Here is a 24,299-nt window from a genome sequence, read left to right as displayed (position 1 = left end):
CCCCGCCGCACACACACACAAGCCGAGACACACCTCTCCTCAGGCAATCAGTCTGCGGCCACGCCATTTCCTGCCCAGAGCCAACCCCCCAGGCCGTCACTCACCTCCTCGCTGGTCGGCGTGAGCCTGGAGCACCGGGTCACGCCGATGAAAAGGAGGTTTGATTCACGTCGACGTGAACGGTCATCACGTCGACGGGACTTCGGCCCATCCGGAAGGGAGAATATCGGCAGGCCGAAAATCGGCTGCCTTGCGCAGACCCGTGACATTCTCCGCGGCAGCGGCGCCATTAACGCCCCGCCGACTTTTCTCCCTTCGGAGACTTCGGCGGGGGCGGGGGCGTGATTCACGGCGGCCAACGGCCATTCTCCGACCCGGCGGGGGGTCGGAGAATGACGCCCAATATACCTCCTAATTCTCCCAAAAATGCGAACACACATCAGAGGGGAAATTCTCCGGTATCGGCACGGTATCGGCTCCGGAATCCTCCGCATCTTGGGGGGCCGGGCCCTAACCTTGAGGGGCTAAGCCCGCGCCAGACTGATTTCCGCCCCGCCAGCTGGCGGAAGTGCCCCGGCAGCTGGCGCGGAAATGATATTGCCGGGCGACGGATGCGCGGGAGCGTTAGCGGCCGCTCACGGCATCCCCGCGCATGCGCTGTGGAGGGAGTCTCTTCCGCCTCCGCCATGGTGGAGACCGTGGCAAAGGCGGAAGGAAAAGAGTGCCCCCACGGCACAGGCCCGCCTGCGGATCGGTGGGCCCCGATCGCGGGCCAGGCCACCGTGGGGGCACCCCCCGGGGCCAGATCACCCCGCGCCCCCCCAGGACCCCGGAGCCCGTCCGCGCCGCCTTGTCCCGCCGGTAAGGTAGGTGGTTTAATCCACGTCGGCAGGACAGGCATTCTAGCAGCGGGCCTTCGGCCCATCCAGGCCGGAGAATCGCGGCGGGGGGGGGGGGGCCGCCAACCGGCGCGGCGCGGCGCGATTCCCGCCCCTGCCAAACTCCGGTGCCAGAGAATTCGGCAACCGGCGGGGGCGGGATTCACGCTAGCCCCCGGCGATTCTCCGACCCCCCGCCGGAATCTCGCCCCATATACCCCTCCTCTAGTTACAGAGACATTTGTTGCAAGTATTGGTCATCTTACTCATTTTCCAATTATATGTTCATACATATGGTTATGGATGTACATCTACTTTTTCAATAAAATTACTCAACTTTATTATTGACTACCAATCTGCCTCAGGCCTGATAACAGGTTGAATATCCCATGTAAAACTTTGAGTTCCACAAAACTGTCACCGATAAATTGGGGCAATAAGATATAAGTAATAATGAACAAATAATAAAGCAACTGTGCAACTTCTCCAGGTAGCACTGTTAAGGAATTGAATGCAGACTTGAATGGTGCATTCTACTTGCATCATATATTCTATATTCCAGCATGTTGTGTGTCACCATGACTCCCGCAACACAATCTAGATCCTAAATGTTACATAACGGAACATGAAAAGTCATAAGCTACGGTCTAGTAATCATAACAATAATAATAACTTATTGTCACAAGTAGGCTTCAAAGAACTTATTGTGAAAAGCCCCTAGTCGCTACATTCCGCCGCCTGTTCGGGGAGGCCAGTACGAAAATTGAACCCGCGCTACTGGCCTTGTTCTGCATTACTAGCCAGCTGTTTAGCCCACTGTGCTGAACCAGCCAGAGGTACCTCTCCAACAGTCAGAAAATGTTGATGGCTCTGCATATTTCCTCAACTGTGAAAGATCATCTTGAAAATCAATATAAAATCAACACATCAATTATGATTTTGCAAAATTCACACAAAGACAAAAAGAAAAGACGAAAAATAGTCTTGCAAAGGTTTTTTTTTAACTGTTTATGCAGCTGAACTCTGATCACATCCAATGTGGGTTACTACAGTCCGAATGAGTGGAAGCCAACCTTTTATTTCAAATTTGGTGCTGATAAAAGCTTACATTAACTGTCCTGTCTTGACAGATAATGACATCTGCCTTTTTATTTCATATTTTCAACAGCTCGCTTTTCATTTGGCTACATTTGGGTCATTTGCTCCCAATTTAAGACTTGTTTTGTTTGGCTCTTCAATGCCAGTCAAATGAGAAGATGTTTAATCTGTGTTTTATTTTTCCATTCGTTTTAACGTATGAAGCAACAGTAAAGTCAATGTTTTGGTTGGAATCCACAAACTTCTGGGGTGATGCATTATCGGTTGTTGATAGATGTTGATTATTCACATAAGAAATTGTATGGCTTCTTATGACTTACAACGGCAATGCATTTTGGTATGCAGTGAAAGCTTGTTGGTAGCAGCTAATTAGATCCAAAATGACAACCGCAGCAAGAACACAGCAGGCTAACATTTTGCTTGGAGTGACATCTCCCATTGTTGCATTAAAGTTGCAGTGGTGACCTTCTCTAGCAAATAAAGCTTATCGCACATCCAGATGAAATCATGACAATCCATGCGCAAAAATGTCTGCAAATCCACATTGCCTCACAGAATAAATCTTCCACCGGTTGAATATAACGCAAGTCTACTTCTAGTCATTACATAAAACATCATTGTTCAGCTTAAAGAGAGCACCCCCTCCCCCTGCCAATGCTGGACATGTGAGGTAAAATAAAGCTGGGCACACCGGTCAGTCAGTATCTATCTGTGGGATAAATAATAATCTTCATTATTGTCACAAGTAGGTTTACATTAACACTGCAATAACGTTACTGTGAAAATCCCCTAGTCACCACATTCCGGCGCCTGTTCGGGTACACTGAGGGGGGAATTCAGAATGCCCAATTCACCTGACAAGGGGCTGGTTTAGCACAATGGGCTAAACAGCTGGCTTGTAATACAGAACAAGGCAGCAGCGCGGGTTCAATTCCTGTACCAGCCTCCCCGAACAGGTGCCGGAATGTGGAGACTAGGGGCTTTTCACAGTAACTTCATTGAAGCCTACTTGTGACAATAAGTGATTGTTATTAAGCACGTCTTTCGGGACTTGTGGGAGGAAATCGGGGAACCCAGAGGAAACCCACCAGACATGGCGAGAATGTGTAGACTCCGCACAGACAATGACCCAAGCGGGAATCATACCTGGGACCCTGGCGCTGTGAAGCAACAATGCTAACCACTGTGCTACTGTGCTGCCCAATACAGGGTTAACATTTTTGGACAAAGGTTACTCTTCTAAACTTTAACTTATCTTTTGTCTTCATGGACACTGGTTAATAAACAGTCTATCACCAGCAATTCATGTTTTCTTTCTAACCTTTTGCCAATGTACATCATTTAAAAAAGCAAGTCAGAGATTCAGAATGAGGTCAGGTGGCATGTAAACAGAACATGAGGAAAGAAAACCCAAATGGAGTTCTGCAAAAGTCCGTCTTTGTAAATAGCGTAAACAGTCAATAATAAATGTTCGCTAGTTTGGAGCAGATTGGTTCCCAGCTTTCTTCTATCAAAGGTCTCCCAGAGCCCTGACGCGATAATAATGCATGGTGTCAGCAGTGTGCGAACCATTCACTAAGAATCCCAGTCAACGCCAATAAAGGCAGGAAAGTGGCAAAGCACACTCGCAAAAAAGCCCGGAGCAGCTATCGGAGCAATTAATCGCTATCAGTGTCCCACTTCCGGTACTAGAAGTGTGGAGAGCCAAGGAGAAAGTCTTAACTCTGCCTGAGCTCCTGGACTTCTTGGAGGGTTCAACCAAACTGAGCACTGGAGAAACTGGCTTCCCGATTCAGTCAATCCCAGACTCCCTCCAGATTCTTTCAGAAACCAGGGGCGAAATTCTCCCGAAACGGCGTGATGTCCGCCGACTGGCGCCCAAAACGGCGCCAATCAGACGGGCATCGCGCAGCCCCAAAGGTGCGGAATGCTCCGCATCTTTGGGGGCCGAGCCCCAACATTGAGGGGCTAGGCCGGCGCCGGAGGAATTTCCGTCCCGCCAGCTGGCGGAAACGGCCTTTGTTGCCCCGCCAGCTGGCGCGGAAATGACATCCCCGGGCGGCGCATGCGCGGGAGCGTTAGCGGCCGCTGACAGTTTCCCACGCATGCGCAGTGGAGGGAGTCTCGTCCGCCTCCGCCATGGTGGAGACCGTGGCGGAGGCGGAAGGGAAAGAGTGCCCCCACGGCACAGGCCCGCCCGTGGATCGGTGGGCCCCGATCGCGGGCCAGGCCACCGTGGGGCCACCCCCCGGGGCCAGATCACCCCGCGCCCCCCCCAACCCCGGAGCCCGCCCACGCCGCCTTGTCCCGCCGTTCAAAAGGTGGTTTAATCCATGCCGGTGGGACAGACAATTTATCGGCGGGACTTCGGCCCATCCGGGCCGGAGAATCCAGCGGGGGGGCCCGCCAACCGGCGCGGCCGATTCCCGCCCCCGCCGAATATCCAGTACCGGAGACTTCGGCAACTGGCGGGGGCGGGATTCACGGCAGCCCCCGGCGATTCTCCAACCCGGCGGGGGGTCGGAGAATGACGCCCCAGGTCTGCATTTTCCTTCATGCACTCAGCAGTTGTGTCAGTGACATGTTAAGAAGACAGGAGGTTGGTGAACAAAACGCTAGATTAAAAAGTCATCAAGGCCTTCAATTCCATCTGTATCCTATGGTGCAATATTATAATAGAGCGGACAAAGTTCCACCAGCATAGCCACGAACCTAGAGAGAATACTGATTATTTTATAAACGACCTGCGATGCTTAGCAGACAACTGTGAATATGGTGCTTTGAGAGAAGAGGCCATCAGAGATCCCCGTCTTACAGTCCAGAGAAGATCTCACTTTGTCCCAGGCATTAGAGTTAGCGAGGCTAGCTGAACATCAGAAGCAGAAGAGGCAATTCATCTGGAGTGATAGGGAGCCTTCTTCAGGGCAGCCCGCAGACTCAATCAAATTCATGAATGATAGGGCTATCAACGGACCTGCCCGAAAAAAGAGCAAGTATGATGAGGGTGCAGTCAGCATCTATGTCTGCGTTATGGGGGAGAAAGCCTTCATAGAAAGTGTCATGATATTCAGGTAAACATCATGGTGCAAAAATACCTACATACTGATGGACAGATCAACGGACCAATCAATACACACACAACACCACAGCCAATCACAGGCAAGAGCATACACACTATAAAACGGGGAACACGACAGTTCCCGCTCATGCCAGCAGGAGACAGCTCAGGGCACAGAGCTCACAGCGTGCCACTCAGACATCCACCATGTGCTGAGTGCCTCTCCAAGATAGTGTTAGGGATGCGTCCACAGATTCAAGAGTAATGAACGAACCACAGTAACTAGTTTACCATGGTAAATATTGTTAGTAATAAAACTGAGTTGTACCATCCGCAATCGTGTTGGTTCGTCTGTGTAGCAGAGCACCCAACACGACATAGTACCAGGATTGGAACCTGGTAACTGTGAGACCTACCTACGAATCCTCAGGAATCTGCCATCCTGCGCCATGGACACCGTCAGCACGCCGCAGCCGCTACAAATCGCTGGAAACCTCGGCGTCAATTGGAAGCTGTTCAAACAGCGCTTCCAGTTCTTCCTGGAAGCCACCGAAAGGGAGAGCGCTTCGGACACCAGGAAAATCGCCCTCCTCCTCTCCACGGCAGGGCAACACGCTATCCATGTCTACAACTCCCTGGTGTTCACGGAAGGTGAGGACAAGACCAAGTACAAGACGGTCCTTCTCAAACTCGAGCAGCACTTCAGCGTCGAGGTAAATGAGAGTTTCGAGAGGTATCTCTTCCAGCAGCGTCTGCAGGGTAAGGATGAGCCCTTTCAATCTTTCCTTACACACCTCCGTATCCTCGTGCAGTCCTGCGGTTACAACACCACCTCCGATTCAATGATTCGGGACCAGATTGTTTTTGGGGTCACCTCGGGCACCCTACGCCAGCAGATCCTCAAAATTAAAGGCCTCACCCTAGCCTCCGCCATCGAAGCCTGCGTCCTTCATGAAAACGTGACCAGCCGCTACTCCTAATTTCAAGCGGCCGAATCGGCGCGGCAGGGGTCCTACGCGTCCGAATCGGCAAGGCAGGCGTCCTACGAGGCCGAACGGGTCCAGGCGATCGAGTTCCTCCCGGCCCGCGGCCCGGACAAGGGCGGCCATTTCACGCGCTTTCCGCGGCCTCCCGCGTTTGTGCGCGTCAAAAAAGACGTTGATGCAGAGGGACGTGATGCGCAGGCGCGCTCGACGCAAGACCGAACTGCACATGCGCAGTGTCGCAACGTACACCATGACGCCACGACGTGCGGTAACTGTGGAGCCGCACATTTAAAGCGGCAATGTCCGGCAAAAAACCGACAATGCCTCCGCTGTGGCAAGATGGGCCACTACGCTGCCTGCTGTCGAGCAGCTCAACCTGCCAACGCTCCCCAATTCTGCCAGCCTCGCAGGGACGTGCGGACCATTCAGCCTCCATACTATGAGTCGTGCCCAGACGATATCCAAACCAGTGACACAGACGACCGGGACGCCTTCCGTGTTGCGGTCATTGACAGGAACCGGATGTCTCCAAGCAGGACCCACCAGCCGATGCCAGTGAACAGTGTCAATCCGGATGATGAATGGTGTCCCACCCTAATGGTCAACCGATCACCGATAACATTCCATTTGGACACTGGTGCCTCCGCCAACCTAATAGCATGGTCAGCCTTCTACGCCTTGAAGGTCAGACCACCAATTCGGCCATCCCGTTGCAAGATGGTCGACTACAACGAAAACGTTATCCCGGCCATGGGATCCTGCCAGCTCCAGGTGACACACAACACACACACGGCCACACTGTCCTTCGAAATAGTCGGATCATCAAAGGACTCCCTGCTAGGCGCACAGGCATGCAAGGTTCTCCACCTCGTGCAGCGGGTCCACGCTCTGTCTCCAGAAGGCACATCAGACTTCCCGGATGCAGAATTTAGGGCACAGTTTCAATCGCTCCTCGCTCACAACCAGGAGGCATTCGAGGGCATGGGCACACAGCCCTATACCTACAGAATACGGCTCAAACCGGACGCCATCCCGGTCATTCACGCACCTCGCAGGGTCCCAGCGCCACTCAAAGACCGCCTCAAGCAGCAGCTGCAGGATCTCCAGGACTAAGAGGTGCTATCCCGGGTCACGGAGCCCACGCCATGGGTCAGCTCCATGGTGTGTGTTTAGAAGCTCTCTGGCGAACTCCGGATCTGCATTGACCCGAAAGACCTGAACAACAACATAATGAGGGAACACTACCCCATACCCAAATGGGAAGAAATCACGAGCGAAATGGCCCAGGCTAAAATCTTTACATACCTGGATGCCTCGAAGAGTGTGCGCCATTACAGCCATGCCGCAGCCGGCAGTGCTTCCTAGGCATGGTCAGCTTCCTGGGGAAATTCATTCCCAAACTTGCCTCCCACACGACGGCTCTTCGCCACCTAGTCAAGAAGTCCACGGAGTTCCAGTGGCTGCCCGCACACCAGAAGGAATGGGAAGAGCTCAAAATTAAGCTCACCACAGCCCCGGTATTGGCATTTTTCGACACCTCTCGTGACACTAAAATTTCGACTGATGCCAGCCAGTCCGGCATTGGGGCGGTACTCCTACAACGGGATGACACCACGTCATGGGCCTCAGTCGCCTATGCCTCGCGGGCCATGACCCCCACAGAACAGCGCTATGTGCAGATCGAAAAGGAGTGCCTGGGTTTGCTAACCGGAATAGACAAGTTCCATGACTACGTGTATGGTCTCCCTCAGTTTACCTTTGAGACCGACCATCGCCCCCTGGTCAGCACCATACATAAGGACCTGAACGAGATGACCCCTCGTCGCCAGCGCATCCTACTCAAACTCAGGAGGTATGACGTCCAACTGGTCTACACCCCGGGAAAAGACCTTATCATTGCGGATGCCTTATCTAGAGCAATGAGCACACCGCCCGACTCAGAGGGGTTCGTCTGTCAGGTCGAGGCGCAGGTGGCCTTCACATCGGCAAATCTGCCAGCCGATGACTCCAGTCTGGCCCGTATTCGCCGGGAGACTGCGGCTGACCCCCTTCTACAACGTGTGATGCGCCACATGATGGGAGGGTGGCTCAAAGGACAGTGCCCGCAGTTCTACAATGTCCGGGATGACTTGGCCGTCATTGATGGTGTCCTCCTAAAGCTGGACCGGATTGTGATTCCACACAGCATGCACAAGCAGGTCCTCAACCAACTACACGAAGGCCATCTGGGGGTCGAGAAGTGCAGATGGAGGGCCCGAGAGGCGGTATACTGGCCGGGCATCAGTGATGACATTGCCAATATGGTGCTCAACTGCCCCACCTGCCAAAGGTTTCAGCCGGCGCAACCTCCTGAGACGCTTCAGCCCCATGAGCTGGTGACGTCCCCCTGGCCGAAGGTGGGTGTGGACCTTTTTCACGCGCTCGGCAGGGACTACGTAATAGTCATAGATTACTTTTCAAACTACCCAGAGGTCATACGCCTGCACGATTTGACATCGTCCGCTGTCATAAGGGCCTGCAAAGACACCTTCGCTCGTCACGGCATTCCGATTACTGTCATGTCGGACAATGGGCCCTGTTTTGCCAGCCAGGAATGGTCTTCCTTTGCTGCTTCGTATGGCTTCACACACGTGATGTCGAGCCCACTGCATCCCCAGTCCAATGGAAAGGCGGAGAAGGGCGTTCACATCGTCAAGCGGCTCCTCTGCAAGGCTGCTGCTGCCGGATTGGATTTCTGCTTAGCCCTGCCGGCCTATCGCTCGGCCCCACTAGCCACTGGCCTCTCACCAGCCCAGCTGTTGATGGGTCGCGTCCTCAGGACCACTGTGCCATCCATTCTGATCCCCACAACCAACCATGCTCCAGTACTGCACAGGATGCGACAGCAGCGCGTTCGCCAGAAGGTGGCACATGACACACGGGCAACTGATCTTCCCGCCCTGGCGCCTGGGGACGACGTCCGCATCCAAATACCAGAAGGTGGCTGGTCAGCACCTGCCGAAGTTCTCCGACGCGTGGCTCCCGCTCGTTCCTGGTTCGCATGCCTGATGGCTCCATTCACAGGCGCAATCGCCGGGCTCTTCGCCTGCTTCCGTGCTCGCTACGGGAACTTACACCGGTGCCACGCCTTCCTGTTGTTCCTGATGTCGACTTCGTGGAGCCTCGTGCCACCATGCCCATTCCGTCGTTGCCCGTGGCCAGGCCCATTCCTCAGCCGGTAAATCCTGACCCGCCCTTGAGGCGGTCAACCCGAATTCGTCGCCCTCCTACTAGGCTGGACTTATGAGCCTGTTTAAACATTGAACTCACTGACGTATCATACCACTGTGTTAATATGTTTCTCTTTTTCCTTGTCGTTACAGGAGTTCGTTTTGACATTTAACATTTCCACATGTTTTGTTTATGGTACAACCTCGTTGCTATGTCGCACCTGACATCGTCCCATGTATATAGTTTAGCCTCATGTACATGCTGTAGATATTGCACACACACACATTCAGCTGCACTCACTACACATCTCTATTTATAACCACATAGGCACATGTCTTTGTAAAAAGGGGGGGATGTCATGATATTCAGGTAAACATCATGGTGCAAACATACATACATACTGATGGACAGATCAACTGACCAATCAATACACACATAACACCACAGCCAATCACAGGCAAGAGCATACACACTATAAAACGGGGAACACGACACTTCCCGCTCATGCCAGCAGGAGACAGCTCAGGGCAAGCCACTCAGACATCCACCATGTGCTGAGTGCCTCTCCAAGATAGTGTTAGGGATAGGTCCACAGATCCAAGGGTAATGAACGAACCACAGTAACCAGTTTACCATTGTAAATATTGTTAGTAATAAAACTGAGTTGTACCATCCGCAACCGTGTTGGTTCGTCTGTGTAGCAGAGCACCCAACACGACAGAAAGGTGTTCAGAGACAACCACAGGAGGCCATGACAGATCTTTCATTTCTCTTCCTGGAGTGATTAGGTGAAGCAGGAGTCAGATGCACCAGTCGCAAGAAGGAAGTGGGAGATGTAAATAGCTAATGTTAATGAGTTGTGCGAAAGATTTGTTGGGAGGTATAGTATAAAGGTGTTAATAGCTTTTATGGTCATCGCACCATCAGTGATAGCATCTGATGTCACATCACATGTAAACGGAACCCGAGGGGAAAAGGTGCCAATGAAGTCCTGCTAAAGTCTATCTCTGTAACTAGTTAAATAGTCAATAAATATTCACTAGTTTGCATTGTTTCTCCTCTATCAAAGGCTGCCAGGGTCCAGTCTGGGTAATAGCACACTATTGCCCTATGTTTTTTCTGGGATTACTTAATTTTGAAATTTGAGACTTTTGATTCAATGTCATCACAGAGGGTTAGTGTATAGGATGCCATTGAGGCCAAGTCACAGTTCACGGGCAGGATTTTCTGCACCCCCACCCCCCCCCTTATTTTCCAGCAGAGGAGGTAGCCCACCATTCGCCGGCAGCTATATCTTCCAGTCCCGGCAATGTTACCAAGGTTTTGCATACCTCGCACCCTCCGCCACAGGGGAACACAACGCAAGGGGTCACCATGGGTGGGACCGGAAGATCTCGCCGGCGGGACGTGCTGGAGAATTTCGCCCCACATTAATTTCGCCCCACATTCCTTTGGCAGTGGTAGTCTTCCACACTACCCTTCCCATTTCATAAGGACACCCATCTCCTTCCCACTTGATTAATGCAGGCATTTCCATTTCCTTCTGTTCACTCTCAAAGTATCACTACTTACCTGTTGGCATTTACAAGGCAAAGTCCAGTGGAAAGAAGAGCTCAGGGAGCAAAGCAAAGAGACAAGCATAAACCCTAATGAGAGTCAAGCTTTCGGCAGGGGCACATAGAGCACCTGACCGCTCAATAAGAAAGAAGGTTAAGTATAAAAATTGGCAAGTCATGTTGCAGCTATATAGAACCTTAGTTAGGCCACACTTGGAGTAGTGTTCAGTTCTGGTCGCCACACTACCAGAAGGATGTGGAGGCTTTAGAGAGGGTGCAGAAGAGATTTACCAGGATGTTGCCTAGTATGGAGGGCATTAGCTATGAGGAGAGGTTGAATAAACTTGGTTTGTTCTCACTGGAACGACGGAGGTTGAGGGGCGACCTGATAGAGGTCTGTAAAATTATGAGGGGCATAGACAGAGTGGATAGTCAGTGACTTTTTCCCAGGGTAGAGAGGGTCAATTACTAGGGGGCATAGGTTTAAGGTGCGAGGGGCAAGGTTTAGAGGAGAGGTACGAGGCAAGTTTTTTACACAGAGGGTAGTGGGTGCCTGGAACTCATTGTCGGAGGAGGTGGTGGAAGCAGGGACGATAGTGACGTTTAAGGAGTATCTTGACAAATACATGAATAGGATGGGAATTGAGGGATACGGACCCCGGAAGTGTAGAAGATTTCAGTTTACACGGGCAACATGGCCGGCGCAGGCTTGGAGGGCCGAAGGGCCTGTTCCTGTGCTGTACTTTTCTTCGTTCTTTGTTTTGTTAAGGACAAGTCAGGGAGCAAACACTGAATTTAAACTCCCTAAATGAGCAAAAAGAATAAAAAAGAATTAAGAGGGAAGTGGAAAGGTTCTCACATTTTTGTTAATATACATGATTTTGTTAATTAGATTTTGAGAGACAGGAAAATTCATTGTGTGTTTGAGATGTGTTTAAAAATATTTGATTATGGATGCAATTTAGTGAGCATGTAACCTGTACTTTTAGCAACGAACAAGTCAGATACTTTCTAATGCCGACAGATGATCATTGGTCATGAAGTTAATTATGTAGATAGATTAAAAGAACAGGTACTACTACTCTTTGACAATTCAGACCTTGCTGATCTTTACCATATTATTTACAATATCTGCATCCTGGTGGCTACTATTGACCAGAAACTGAACTGGACTAGCCATATATATGCTGGCACCCCATCCACCACCTTCAACATTCACTCCCTCCATTAATGCACATTGTGCAGCAGCTGTCTCCCATCTACAAGATGCACTCGCCTGGGCTCCTTCAACAGCACTTTCCAAACCCACTTCTGCCACCTGGAAGGGTGGCATATGCATGGGAACGCCACCACCTGCAAGTTACCCTCCAAGCCACACACCATCCTGACTTGGAACTGTATCGCAGTTCCTTCACTGTCATTGGGTCAAAATCTTGGAAATCCCGTCCTAACAGCACTGTACATGATAAGGACAGGAACAGTTCAAGAAGGCAACTCACTACCATCTTTTATGAAAATGCGTATGCTCAAGGGCAATTAGGGATGGGCAATAAATGCTGGCCCTGCCACAGATACCCTCAACCCTTGAAAGATTTATTTTAATTGCTCAACAAAACCTATCTGACTATGCAATAATTAAAATCACTGACTAGCTCAATTTCCCAAAACACATTTATTGCCTCATTTCTCAGGTTCATTCACTGTGAAAAGTTCTATCCATTACCAAATGACTAAAGAAACTACCCAGTATGGCACTAAGTCACACATCTGAGAGTGTCCCAGGCAAAGTTCCTAGTTTGTGCTACGTTGTGATAGCAGCTAGGGCAGCAATTAGACTCAATTGTTCACCTCAGCAACCTAAGTTAGGAAGAGGAAATATCAGTCATCTTTGTCACCGCCAAAGCCTACCTGAAAGTAACTCTACGTAGAGTGTGGATTAGAGCAGGATTGGGTTCAGCTGTGATGCCATAGAACCATAGAATCCTTACAAAGCAGAAGGAGGCCATCCGGCCCACTGAGTCTGCACCAAGCCTCTGAAAGAGCACCCTACCGAGGCGCATCCCCTGCACTATCCCCATAACCCCACCTAACCTGCACATCTTTGGACACCAAGGGGCAATTTAGCATGGCCGATCCACCTAACCCTCCATTTCAATAGACTGTCTGTCCTCACAAGTGTTTGGTCAGGAATAAGGGAGGTAACTCAATGCCTGTTAACACATTCTCCAGCACAAGCCAGTGCTTTTGGGGCAGGGGTGGCAGATTGGAATATTTGTCAATTAATTTTGCTCAGCAGACTGTGCAATGCATTATATAATGCTAAATTATTCATCACCACATGGAGACTCATTAGGAGTCCAAGAGCAATTAGATCCAATTATATGCTAGCATTAGTCTGCATCTTCCTCAACAGATCAGCTTATCAGAATACAATCAATTAGGGCAGAGATCTGGGCATTCTAATGTGGCCACATTGGGCAGAAAAAGCCTGTGTGAATAGAGAGCTGCAAAGCTTATTAATTTTCCTCTCTATTGTCTGCTCATTTAGAAACTGAAGAGAAATGAATTGGAAGACAGGCAGGCAGGTAGCCTTATCCCCAAGTGACATTCCTTCTAAATAATTGTAACTCTTCAAAATAATCAGCATTTCTTTCTTCAGTCTTCCATTTACAGTTGACGGTTTTCTTATCGCAAATATATATTCAATTTTTTTTCATGTTTCGGACTTTTTCTCCTTTAGAAAATTGTCTTGGGAAAATTCATCTTCCACAGCTGAGCAAAAATGCCGACGGCAAACTTCTTTGAAAACAGATTGTATGTAGAAGTTGCATATATTAGAAAGTTTGGTTTAATCTCGGATAGAATTTGTCTGGAACATGCTCGGATGCACCATTGCTTTTTCTATCTATCGTGTGGGTGACACACTCAAGGTTCAAATTAATAATAATAATAATCATCTTCATTGGTGTCACAAGTAGGCTTACATTAACACTGCAATGAAGTTACTGTGAAAAGCCCTTAGGCGCCTGTTCGCGTACACTGAGGGAGAATTTAGAATGTCCAATTCACCTAACAAGCACATCTTTCGGGACTTGTGGGAGGAAACCCACGCAGACACGGGGAGAACGTGCAGACTCCGCACAGACAGTGACCCAAACAGGGAATCGAATCCGGGTCGCTGGCACTGTGAAGTCACTGGATTAGTAAGTGTGAAATTCTTACACAAATGTGGCAAAGCCAAGGATAATATTGGTGTTCTTGACTATTACTCGATATTTCAATGTGTCCAGGTGGCTAAAATGAGATGAGATTTTCCTGAGTGGAATTTTAAAAATGATTTTGCCGTTAAGCAAACTTGACTCAAGGGTTAAGTCTATAAGATGTTCAGTTGTTGAAAGCCACACAGGCCAGATCATTGCAGTTTTGTGCGGATCTTATACCCTAATATTATGCACTGATGCCAGATTTTTTTCACTTCCTTTAAAAGACATAAGAAACCATCCAATCCACTCCTTGCACAGACTCTACAATTTAATCCCTAACCACCCACCTAGTTAATCTATATCCAAAATAATTAATCTAGTTGTTCTTTTTTTAAGCTGCGGATAGACCGGTGTCCATTTCCAGTGTTCTCCGTTTTAACCTTGATGTTATAACACCAATTTTAAGTACCTCAGCCCGGTGTAAAGAGCTTCACTCATCCACCAGCTACAATTTTCACCCAGTATCTGCAGCTAAGACCATTTCCAGGCCAACATCTGTAACCATGTTTTACAAGAGGATAGCAATTGATGCAGGTCCTCAGACACAGCTCCTGTGTTAATGAAATGAAAATTAAAATCGCTTATTGTCACAAGTAGGCTTCAAATGAAGTTACTGTGAAAAGCCCCTAGTCTCCACATTCCGGCGCCTGTTCGGGGAGGCTGGTACGGGCATTGAACCATGCTGCTGGCCTGCCTTGGTCTGCTTTTAAAGCCAGCGATTTAGCCCTGTGCTAAACCAGCCCTAATGGAGCTCCAAAGAATACTTACCGATAGTCTTACAGATTTTACTCCTCATTTTCTGGAGGGTGCATGGAGTATGGTCTGGTCATCTTTAGAAAGCGAGTTATATTGGCTTAAATATAACACAAAAGATCAAATATTCAATTCAACACAAAAGATCAAAAACTGGCAATACAATCAATGGGCAGGGGCCCAGGTTCAACTCTTGCCTTGCGTGTAGTTTGCACTTTCTCCCTGTGTCTGCGTGAGTTTCCTTCGAGTGCTCTGGTTTCCTCCCACAGTCCAACGATGTGCAGGTTAGTTGGAATGGCCATTCTAAATTGCCCCTTAGTGTCCAACGGTCTGCAGGTTAGGTGGGGATTGGGCAGGGGATTGAGCCTACATAGGGTGCTCTTTCAGGGGGTCGGTGCAGACTCAATGGGCCGAATGGCCTCCTTCTACACTGTAGAAATTCTATGAAAAGTAAATTAATGAACATTAGGGGCTAGACTCATCTAATGCTTTCTCCCTCGGAAAATGATATTCTTCAGAGGCTTACTCTACTGTTGCTGCAGACATTTACATTTTGATAAAACACAACGGAGATTGAACAGTTCTGTGTCAACAGGGTGAAATGAGCTGGTTATGAATCTCTCTCCACTGAAGTTCACAGAAGAGTAGTTGAAATTATTTTGGAGGTTCATTTCCTTAGTCTCCCTGTTGATTTTGCGGGTTTTAAAACTAAAAATCAGGGCATTAATTTCCAAGCCAATGGAAAATAAAACAGGCAACATGATAGCATAATGGTTAGCACTGTGGCTTCACAGTACCAGGGTCCCAGGTTCGATTCCCGGCTGGGTCACTGTCTGTGCGGAGCCTGCACATTCTCCCTGTGTCTGCGGGGTTTCCTCCGGGTGCTCCGGTTTTCTCCCACAGTCCAAAGATGTGCCGGTTAGGTGGATCGGCCATGCTAAATTGCCCTTCGTGTCCAAAAAGGTTAGGAGGGGTTATTGGGTTACTGGGATGGGGTGGAAGTGAGGGCTTAAGTGGGTCGGTGCAGACTTGATGGGCTGAATGGCCTCCTTCTGCACGGTTTGTTCTATGTTCTATGGATGTTCAAGTTCACACTGTTGGCATGAACTAATTTCATCCCGAGTGGGCTGAATTTGGCTATAGTGGGACAACTCATGCCGTGTGTCATTAGTTACCGTTTCGTTTGCACCCTCCAGCTCATAGATCCTTGCAGCACAATGAGCTGCTGAGAGCAATTGAGACACTGGGGGCGCGATTCTCCACTCCCACGCCGTTGTGAACGCCGTCGAGGTTCATGACGGCGCAAAACGGCCCCGATCCCGACCGATTCAGGGCCCGAAAATGGGCTAGGATCGGGGCCGCGAGAAACTCGGGGGGGCGTGTCGCGAAGGCCGCGTCGTCACCGCGCGACGCCCAAATGACGCGGCGCTGCGTCATAAATGGCGCGATCCGCGCACAGAGGACCCGGAGGAGAAGAGAGGCGATGGCTGAGCCCCGAAGAGCCACACCGAGGATACGGGAACGGATCTGGACACTCTGGTGGATGGGGTCGAACAGTGGAGGGACACCCTCTGCCCAAGACGTGGGCATCGCCAGCCATTCAGCGCGGTGAGGCGCGGCTGGCGGGAGGTTGGCACCGCAGTCAGTGCGGTGGGGCAGACCCCCCCGGACGGGGGAGCAGTGCCGCAAGAAGCTGCACAACCTCACCCGGGCTGCCAGGGTAAGTGCCATGAGGGTGCCCCCAGGGCCGCCTGGCACGGGGGGGCGAAGTGGGGTGGGGGGGTTGGGAGTGTTGGGGGGATTGGGGCACCAGGGGCGGTGGTGGGGGCGGTCGGGGGGGTTGGGAGTGTTGGGGGGGATTGGGGCATCAGGGGCGATGGTGGGGGGGGGCATCAGGGGCGGTGGTGGGGGGGGGCATCAGGGGCGGTGGTGGGGGGGGGGCATCAGGGGCGGTGGTGGTGGAGGGTCGGGGGGGGGGGGGTCACGGTGCCGAACTATCTACTCGACCCACATGAGCCCCGGGACCACCCTGGAGCGATGCCATGGCGTGCTGTCTCCTGAACCAGCAACAATGTAGTCTATTTCTACATGCCCTGATGATACCCGCCTAATAGTGATGCTTTATCCAACCCCCCCCACCCCTCCCCCCCAGGACAAGACAGCTCACAACCAGCGTGCGCGCATGAGAACAGGAGGGGGTTCTCCTGTCCTGCACCCCCTAACCGTTCACGAGCAGAGGGCCCTGGACCTCGCTGGGGGATCCGCCACCCGGGAGGTCGCGCCATGCCAGGTCGGAGGCGCAGAAGCAAGTGAGAGAACTCTGCATGTCCACCCCACCCCCAACCCGTCATCGCCCCCCTCACACTCTGGCCATTGCACCCCCGATCCCCTCCCCCCTCACACTGTGCACCCACCACCACCATACACCCGGCCCACCGTGTCTAGTTGGAGGTGAAGGGCAATGGAAGTAGCGAAGAACCGTAAACTGACCAGCATTACTCACTCTATATTTGAACAGTGTCTCAAATTAGCAGTGTCAATGCACCTGGAAATGGCCACAGGCATAGGGTCTTGGGTTCAATTTGCTGATCAAATCCTCAGCATGTTCCTTCGACTGTTTGTAATTGGCAAAGTACAGACTGCACTCAGCCAACCCACGTTTGCAAAACCCAAAACAAAGCATCTGTTAAATGTTTTTCACCGAAAGGACAGCACTTGTTAAACAATCCTGAGTGAGCTACTAACACGTAACATGGCTCATTTATGCTTGTTAGATGCAACATATGCAAACAAAAAGAATATGCGTCTCTTTTGCATTACCCGGAGACCTGGGAGCCTCAGCCAATTAGGGTCGACTTGTCGACCAATTAGCACCCCTTTTCTTCTGCAGTGTGCATTGTTGTGCTCACTCGAAATTTGATATTCTTGCATTTGTCCTGAGGAGTGCAAGACTAGTAGTTTTGGCAACATGTCTCACTTTTCAGCAATATTCATGCTCTGCACTATCAAGCAACTGCGGATCTGTAATGGGTAATGGGCGGGATTCTCCCATCGGGCGGCTAAGTGTCGACGCCGGCGTAAAAACGGGAGTGTTTTACTCTGGCGTCGTTCCAGCTGCCGATCCCTGCGTGAACCAGGCGCCTCGGGGTCCGCGCATTCGCAGTTGGGCCGGCGCCAACTAGCGCATGCGCAGTGGCCTTCTTCCCCGCGCTGGCCCCGACACCAAATGGCGCAGTGCTACAGGAGCCAGCACGGAGGAAAGGAGGCCCACAGCCAGAGAGGCCGGCCCGCCGATCGGTGGGCCCCGATCGCGGGCCAGACCACGACGGAGGGCCCCCTGGGGTCAGACCCCACCTTCCCCACCACAGGCTGCCCCCGGACCCCTCAACGCCAAGGTCCCGCAGGTTCAGCGGATGTTAGAATGGTGGCGGCTGGACTCGGATTTTTTGTGACGGCCGCTCGGCCCACCCGGGCCGGAGAATCGGCGCGCCGGCCCATGCAGGCGCAGGCCGGAGAGTCGGCGCATGCCCCGACCAGCGCCGCGCCGACTATGCCAGTGCCGATTCTCCACTCTGCGGAGAATTGCGTCTCAGCATCGGGGAGGCGTGGCACGATTCGCGAGGCGCCGCGCCGATTCTCCAACCCGGCGGGAGGGTCGGAGAGTTCCGCCCAATATATTTAAAATAGATACTGGGGGCGATTCTCCGAGCCCAGCGCCGGTTCGGAGAATCCGCGCAACCGCGCCCCGACACTGGCGCGCAATTCTCCAAGGTGCGGAGAATTGCCGCCATTTGCGGCGGCGCGTTTGGCGAGGCGCGGGCCGCTGGCCGCTGGGATTCTCCGGCCCGGATGGGCCGAGCGGCCGCGCCGAAATGACAGGGTCCCGCCGGCGCCGTTCACCCCTGGGGCGACATTCTCCGACCCCCCGCCAGGTCGGAGAATCGCCGGGGGCTGGCGTGAATCCTGCACCTGCTGGTTGCCGAAGTCACCGGCACCGGATATTCGGCGGGGGTGGAAATCGCGCCGCGCCGGTTGGCAGGACCCCCGTTCGATTCTCCGGCCCGGATGGGCCGATATCCCGCCGATAAATTGCCTGTCCCGCCGGCGTAAATTAAATCACCTTTTGAACGGCGGGACAAGGTGGCGTGGGCGGGCTCCGGGGTCCTGGGGGGGGGGCGCGGGGCGATCTGGCCCCGGGGGGTGCCCCCACGGTGGCTTGGCCCGCGATCGGGGCCCACCGATCCGAGGGTGGGCCTGTGCCGTGGGGGCACTCTTTCCCTTCCACCTCTGCCACGGTCTCCACCATGGCAGAGGCGGAAGAGACTCCCTCCACTGCGCATGCGTGGGAAACTGTCGGCGGCCGCTAACGCTCCCGCGCATGCGCCGCCCGGAGATGTCATTTCCGCACCAGCTGGCGGGGCAACAAAGGCCGTTTCCGCCAGCTGGCGGGGCGGAAATTCCTCCGGCATCGGCCTAGCCCCTCAATGTTGGGGCTCGGCTGCCAAAGATGCGGAGCATTCCGCACCTTTGGGGCGGCGCGATGCCCGTCTGATTGGCGCCGTTTTGAGCGCCAGTCGGCGGACATCGCGCCGTTTCCAGAGAATTTCGCCCCTGGTCGCTGCCGGCGGGAACTCTGCGCAAACGGTCGGTGGGGCAGCCTGTGGTGGTGGGGGAGGGGGGCTCCTTCGCCGGGGGGGACCTCTGATGGGGTCTGACCCGCAATCGGGGCCCACCGATAGGCGGGCCAGCCTCTCCCCCTGTCCCCGGGCCTACCTTCTGGCGCGGCCGGCCCCGGAACACCAACGCCATGTTGAGTTGGGGCCGGCGCGCTAAAGAATTCCCCCACGCATGCGCGGGTTGGTGCGATGCCAATTTGGCGCCGTGAAAGGAGGCTGGAGCGGCGTGAACCGCTCCAGTGCCGTGTGGGGGCCAGAATCAGTCGTACCCGGGCCCATTTCGCGACGGCGTTCACAATGGCGCGAACACTTGTGCTCCATATTGGAGAATCGCCCCCACTATGTATTAATATATAATCTCAGAAGACATGAGTTTTTAAACAGCAAGGCGTGATGGATATGGTACACTTACAGGCAACATTGCCTCAAAGACGCATGAGTGGGTGGTTGAACACCAATCGGGAGTGTACTGTGCAGTGACATAATCCGGCCACTCACAACATTGTCTGTGCATCGGGAGAAGTTGCCAACACAATGTAAATCGTGACTTTTAAATGTAAAGTGCCCATGGCAAGAAAGTAGTTCTCAGAGGAGCTTCTAGCCTGCTCCAGCACAAAGAAAATTGAGCGGGTGCATTGCTTGCTGGAATTCCATGCTCATGGCATAAAATACTATTCTCAGTTATAGACCATGAAGCCAAATAACTTCTTCACTCTTTCACCAAAGCATTTTGAAATTAATTATCAGCCAAAACAAAAAGCTTCATTGAGAACATAGCCTAAGCCACCTATAGGGTCAACTTTGGTTAAATGCCCACCTGAGCTAATTACATGCCAATCCAAGATTTACTTCCCACTTGTCAAACTCTGGACCCTGTAGAATCTTAATCCCAGCCGAAGTTCTCCCCCATTCATGTCTCAGTGCTCAACACACTGCATGTGAACATCGGGTTGTGAATTAAATGTAAAAATAAGTCAACAGTTACTTTTAAAAATATTCACCTTTTGAAATTCCATCCATACCAGTTGTTTACCGGTAAACAGAAGCCAGGTTTCTGCACGATGTTACGTCAAGGCCTGAATTTTTCATTTGGAAGAAGCTCATCTCCTGCCATTCAGGGAGTCGGCGGGGAACACCACCATTGACTCCGTAAGCCTTGCAGCCACTTAATGCTCCAATGAGCACTGCTTGGCTACAGGTGGGAATTCTGCCCCTCAGACAGGGGGAAGTCCCGCTTTAGTGAACTGCTGCCAAATCTGATTTCCAGTTCCTGCAGCGACAATACAACAGTGAACAGACGAATAACTACACCAACCTACTTGAGTTAACCTGGAGGACATGAAGGTAAGTGTAAGAGCTCGTAGGGAGGGTAGGGAAGTCTTGGGGGTTCGCCAGGGGGGCAATCAAGGCCTTGGGGGGGAGGGGAAGGTGGAGGGATGTCTGAGGGCACCAGGCCTTAAGGGAAGGGCGTCCCAAGACAGAACGGGATTTCTGATGGAAGCGTTCGCACCCCTTCTTGTCTGAGATATAACATTGACTTTTTCCAGCCTAAATATTGAGGCTGAGTGGGAAATGATCCTTAAGTGGCCATTAATTAGCCACTTAAAAGCCTCAATTGAGGCAAGGGTGGGCTTTCCTACCCGAGGCCTTGCCCATCCCAGCATAACATCGCTGTGTGGTTAAAGCAGACAGGGACCTGAGTGAAATCCCATCACTGCAATTTCACATCCCCCCCCGCCTAAAAACCCACCAATAGGGAAGTGTAAAATCCAGGCCCTTGGATTGAGTGACTTGGCCCATTTCTGGTTCAATAGCATTGTTCATTTATTTCTATTACTTACTTTTTGCAAAGATTTTTATCAGTATTTATGGGAACAAAGGAAAAGAGCAGCTGTTGATCTGAATGACTGATCTTGTAGACTCTGCTCAAAGAATCCCAAAGAATCTCGACAGTGGAGAAGGATGCCATTCAGCCCATTGGTTCTGCACCAATTCTCCGAAAGGGCACTTTACCTAGGCCCACTCCCCGCCCTATCCCCATAACCCCACCTAACCTGCACGTCTTGAGACACTAAGGGGCAATTTAGCATGGCCAATCCACCTAGCCTGCACATCTTTGGATTGTGGAAGGAAACCGGAGCACCCGGAGGAAACCCATGCGGACACGGGGAGAAAGTGCAGACTCCGCACTGACAGGCGCGGAGACAGACAGAATTGAACCCGGATCACTGGCACGGTGAGGCAGCAGTGCTAGCCACTGTGCCAACATGCTGCTTGAACGAATAACGTGTCTGCTGCAGCAAATAATTTATCTGCTGGTATGGTGGGGAAGATCTGTAATTTATTTAGGAGTCCACCAACAATGTCTCACTTGACACCAGCACCAAACCGATGCCTGGCCTGGGTCAAGACTGTTCAGAACAAGTATCCTCGATGGTGAGCTGACATGCCGACTACATTTTATCAGATATCAGGTGAAGTCAGATTGCCATTTGCCATTATAAGAAAAAATTGTGTTTCATGCATTTTAATAAGGCCTGAGCAAAACAATCTGCGCGTTTCCACTTGACTAGGAAACTGCAACATAATCATCCAATGAAGCAAGTGCAAAGCACTTTAATAACTTTGAGATCACCATCACAGCGCAGAACCCACCAGGTCACGATGCAGTCCTCAGCGAACATTTTTCCATTAAATCAAAGCAATCTCCTTTGGATTTTTTTCTGCATGCAATACTTGCATTTTTAACAGAGGTCAATGGTGAATAATTTAGAGTTAATTTCTCAATCTGAATATCTTTGCGAAAGGTTTTTTTGTTGCTTGCTGACCATTCTGAATGCTAACATCCAACCCGTTAACTTGGTCTGTCACCACAGATGCAGCCTGGCCTACTGAGTATTTCCAGAATTTTCTGTTTTTCTTCCAGATTTCCAGCATCTGTGATATTTCACTTTTTGCATTTACAGTTTTCCTTCGGTAGCGTCACTTTCAGAGGGTCCATCACCCAGAAGGAATGTGTGCAGCCAGGCTGGGATACAGTCAGAACATCAAAATATCTTTGGTACAAATTTGACAATTGTGAATTCCTGCACAACGTCGACATGTTTAAAGCAAACACCCTCACAACACTCGCTGGAGTGCATTCATTTGTAAAAAGATAATTGAGGCCTTTCAAAATATCAGTGATATGAAATTTGGCAATTGGCTATGCTACACAATATAGGTATCAAGAGGGGTTTGACGAAAGATCACAGGCCTTAAACGTTAACATGTTTCTCATTTCATAGGTACTGCCAGATCCTTTGAGTGTTTCCCATTTTTACTTCAGACTATGGCTCCATTTGGAGAACAGGTTTGACTGTCCCATGTAGCATGAGTCCCTCAACCAGCAGCTAAAATAGATAAGCGTCATTTACCTCAGGACTTGTCTGTGGGACCTTGCTGTGCACCAACTGACTGCTGTGTTTCCACAAATACACTTTGAGTATCTGGTTGCATTTTGCCATGAAGGCATGAAAGACATGGCCGGGTCATTGCCGGGATTCTCACGTGTTGATGCCGGCAGCACGGTAGCACAAGTGGATAGCACTGTGGCTTCACAGCGCCAGGGTCCCAGGTTCGATTCCCCGCTGGGTCACTGTCTGTGCGGAGTCTGCACGTTCTCCCCGTGTCTGCGTGGGTTTCCTCCGGGTGCTCCGGTTTCCTCCCACAGGCCAAAGACGTGCAGGTCAGGTGGATTGGCCATGCTAAATTGCTCTTGGTGTCCAAAACATTTCTGAGGGGTTATTGGGTTACGGGGATAGGGTGGAAGTGAGGACTTAAGTGGGTTGGTGCAGACTCGATTGGCCGAATGGCCTCCTTCTGCACTGTGTGTATGTTCTATGTTCTAAACACCGGAGTGGTGTACACCGGCATCAACGGGCCTCCTGGCCCAGCAATTCACCGCTGTTCAGGGGGCTAGCACGGCGCCAGAAGCTGTGCGCAGCTCCGGCGCTGAAAGTCAGCCCTGTGCAGCCAGCGCGGGTCCGCACACGCGCGCGACAGCCATTTCCGCGCCGGCACATGCGCATGGTTGTTGGCACGGAGCAACACGTCGGGGAAGTTACAGCGGGCTGCGGGGAAGGAGGTAGGCCCCCTCCAGATCGCGGCCGCCTGCCAATCGGATGCCCCCGATCGCGGGCCTGAACCCCATGGAGGCCCCCCCCCCCCCCCCCGCCCCCCCCCCCCCCCCCCGGAGTCAGATCCCCCCAGCCCCCCACCAGGACGTCCACAGCAGCCGCGGGTCCGAGCGGTACCAGGTTTGAACCACGCTGGCGGGACTCGGCGCAACTCAGCCGCAGTTCGGCCCGTTGCCCGCGGAGAATCGCCACGGGGGCCTATTTCAGCGGACCCCGCCCGGCACCATCCAGGCGCCGATGCCCGGCGTCAGAGCGGCGTGGTGGGAATTACCCGCTCCCCCGTTTGATTCTCCAACCCGGCGCGGGCTCGGAGAATCCCGCCCATAAGAGCAAAGTCTACTTGATTAAAATTAATTTCTCTGTTGCAGTGAAAGGATCATATTGATGGAACCTATAAAATACTATACCTAATTAGTCTCAAGGATCCAGGGAACTGCGGGTACAAATTCCGAATTCTCAGAGAAATTACTATTGCCAGCTGTATCAGAAAGAGGCTGAGGCCTGCAAGCAGAAAATCAATATAATGAAGGTACTTAAAGGCTATTTTAGGAAAACATCATCTGCATGTTTTACAGGTAGGTATATATTACCAATGTTATTTTTGAATAATAGCCAACAACCCTGACAGGGGGTGGAACACTGG

The sequence above is a fragment of the Scyliorhinus torazame genome, chromosome 12 (assembly GCF_047496885.1).
Source record: "Scyliorhinus torazame isolate Kashiwa2021f chromosome 12, sScyTor2.1, whole genome shotgun sequence".
NCBI classification, from domain to species: Eukaryota; Metazoa; Chordata; class Chondrichthyes; order Carcharhiniformes; family Scyliorhinidae; genus Scyliorhinus; species Scyliorhinus torazame.
The sequence above is the reverse complement of the archived record's forward strand: the minus strand, read 5'-3'. Positions refer to the sequence as shown.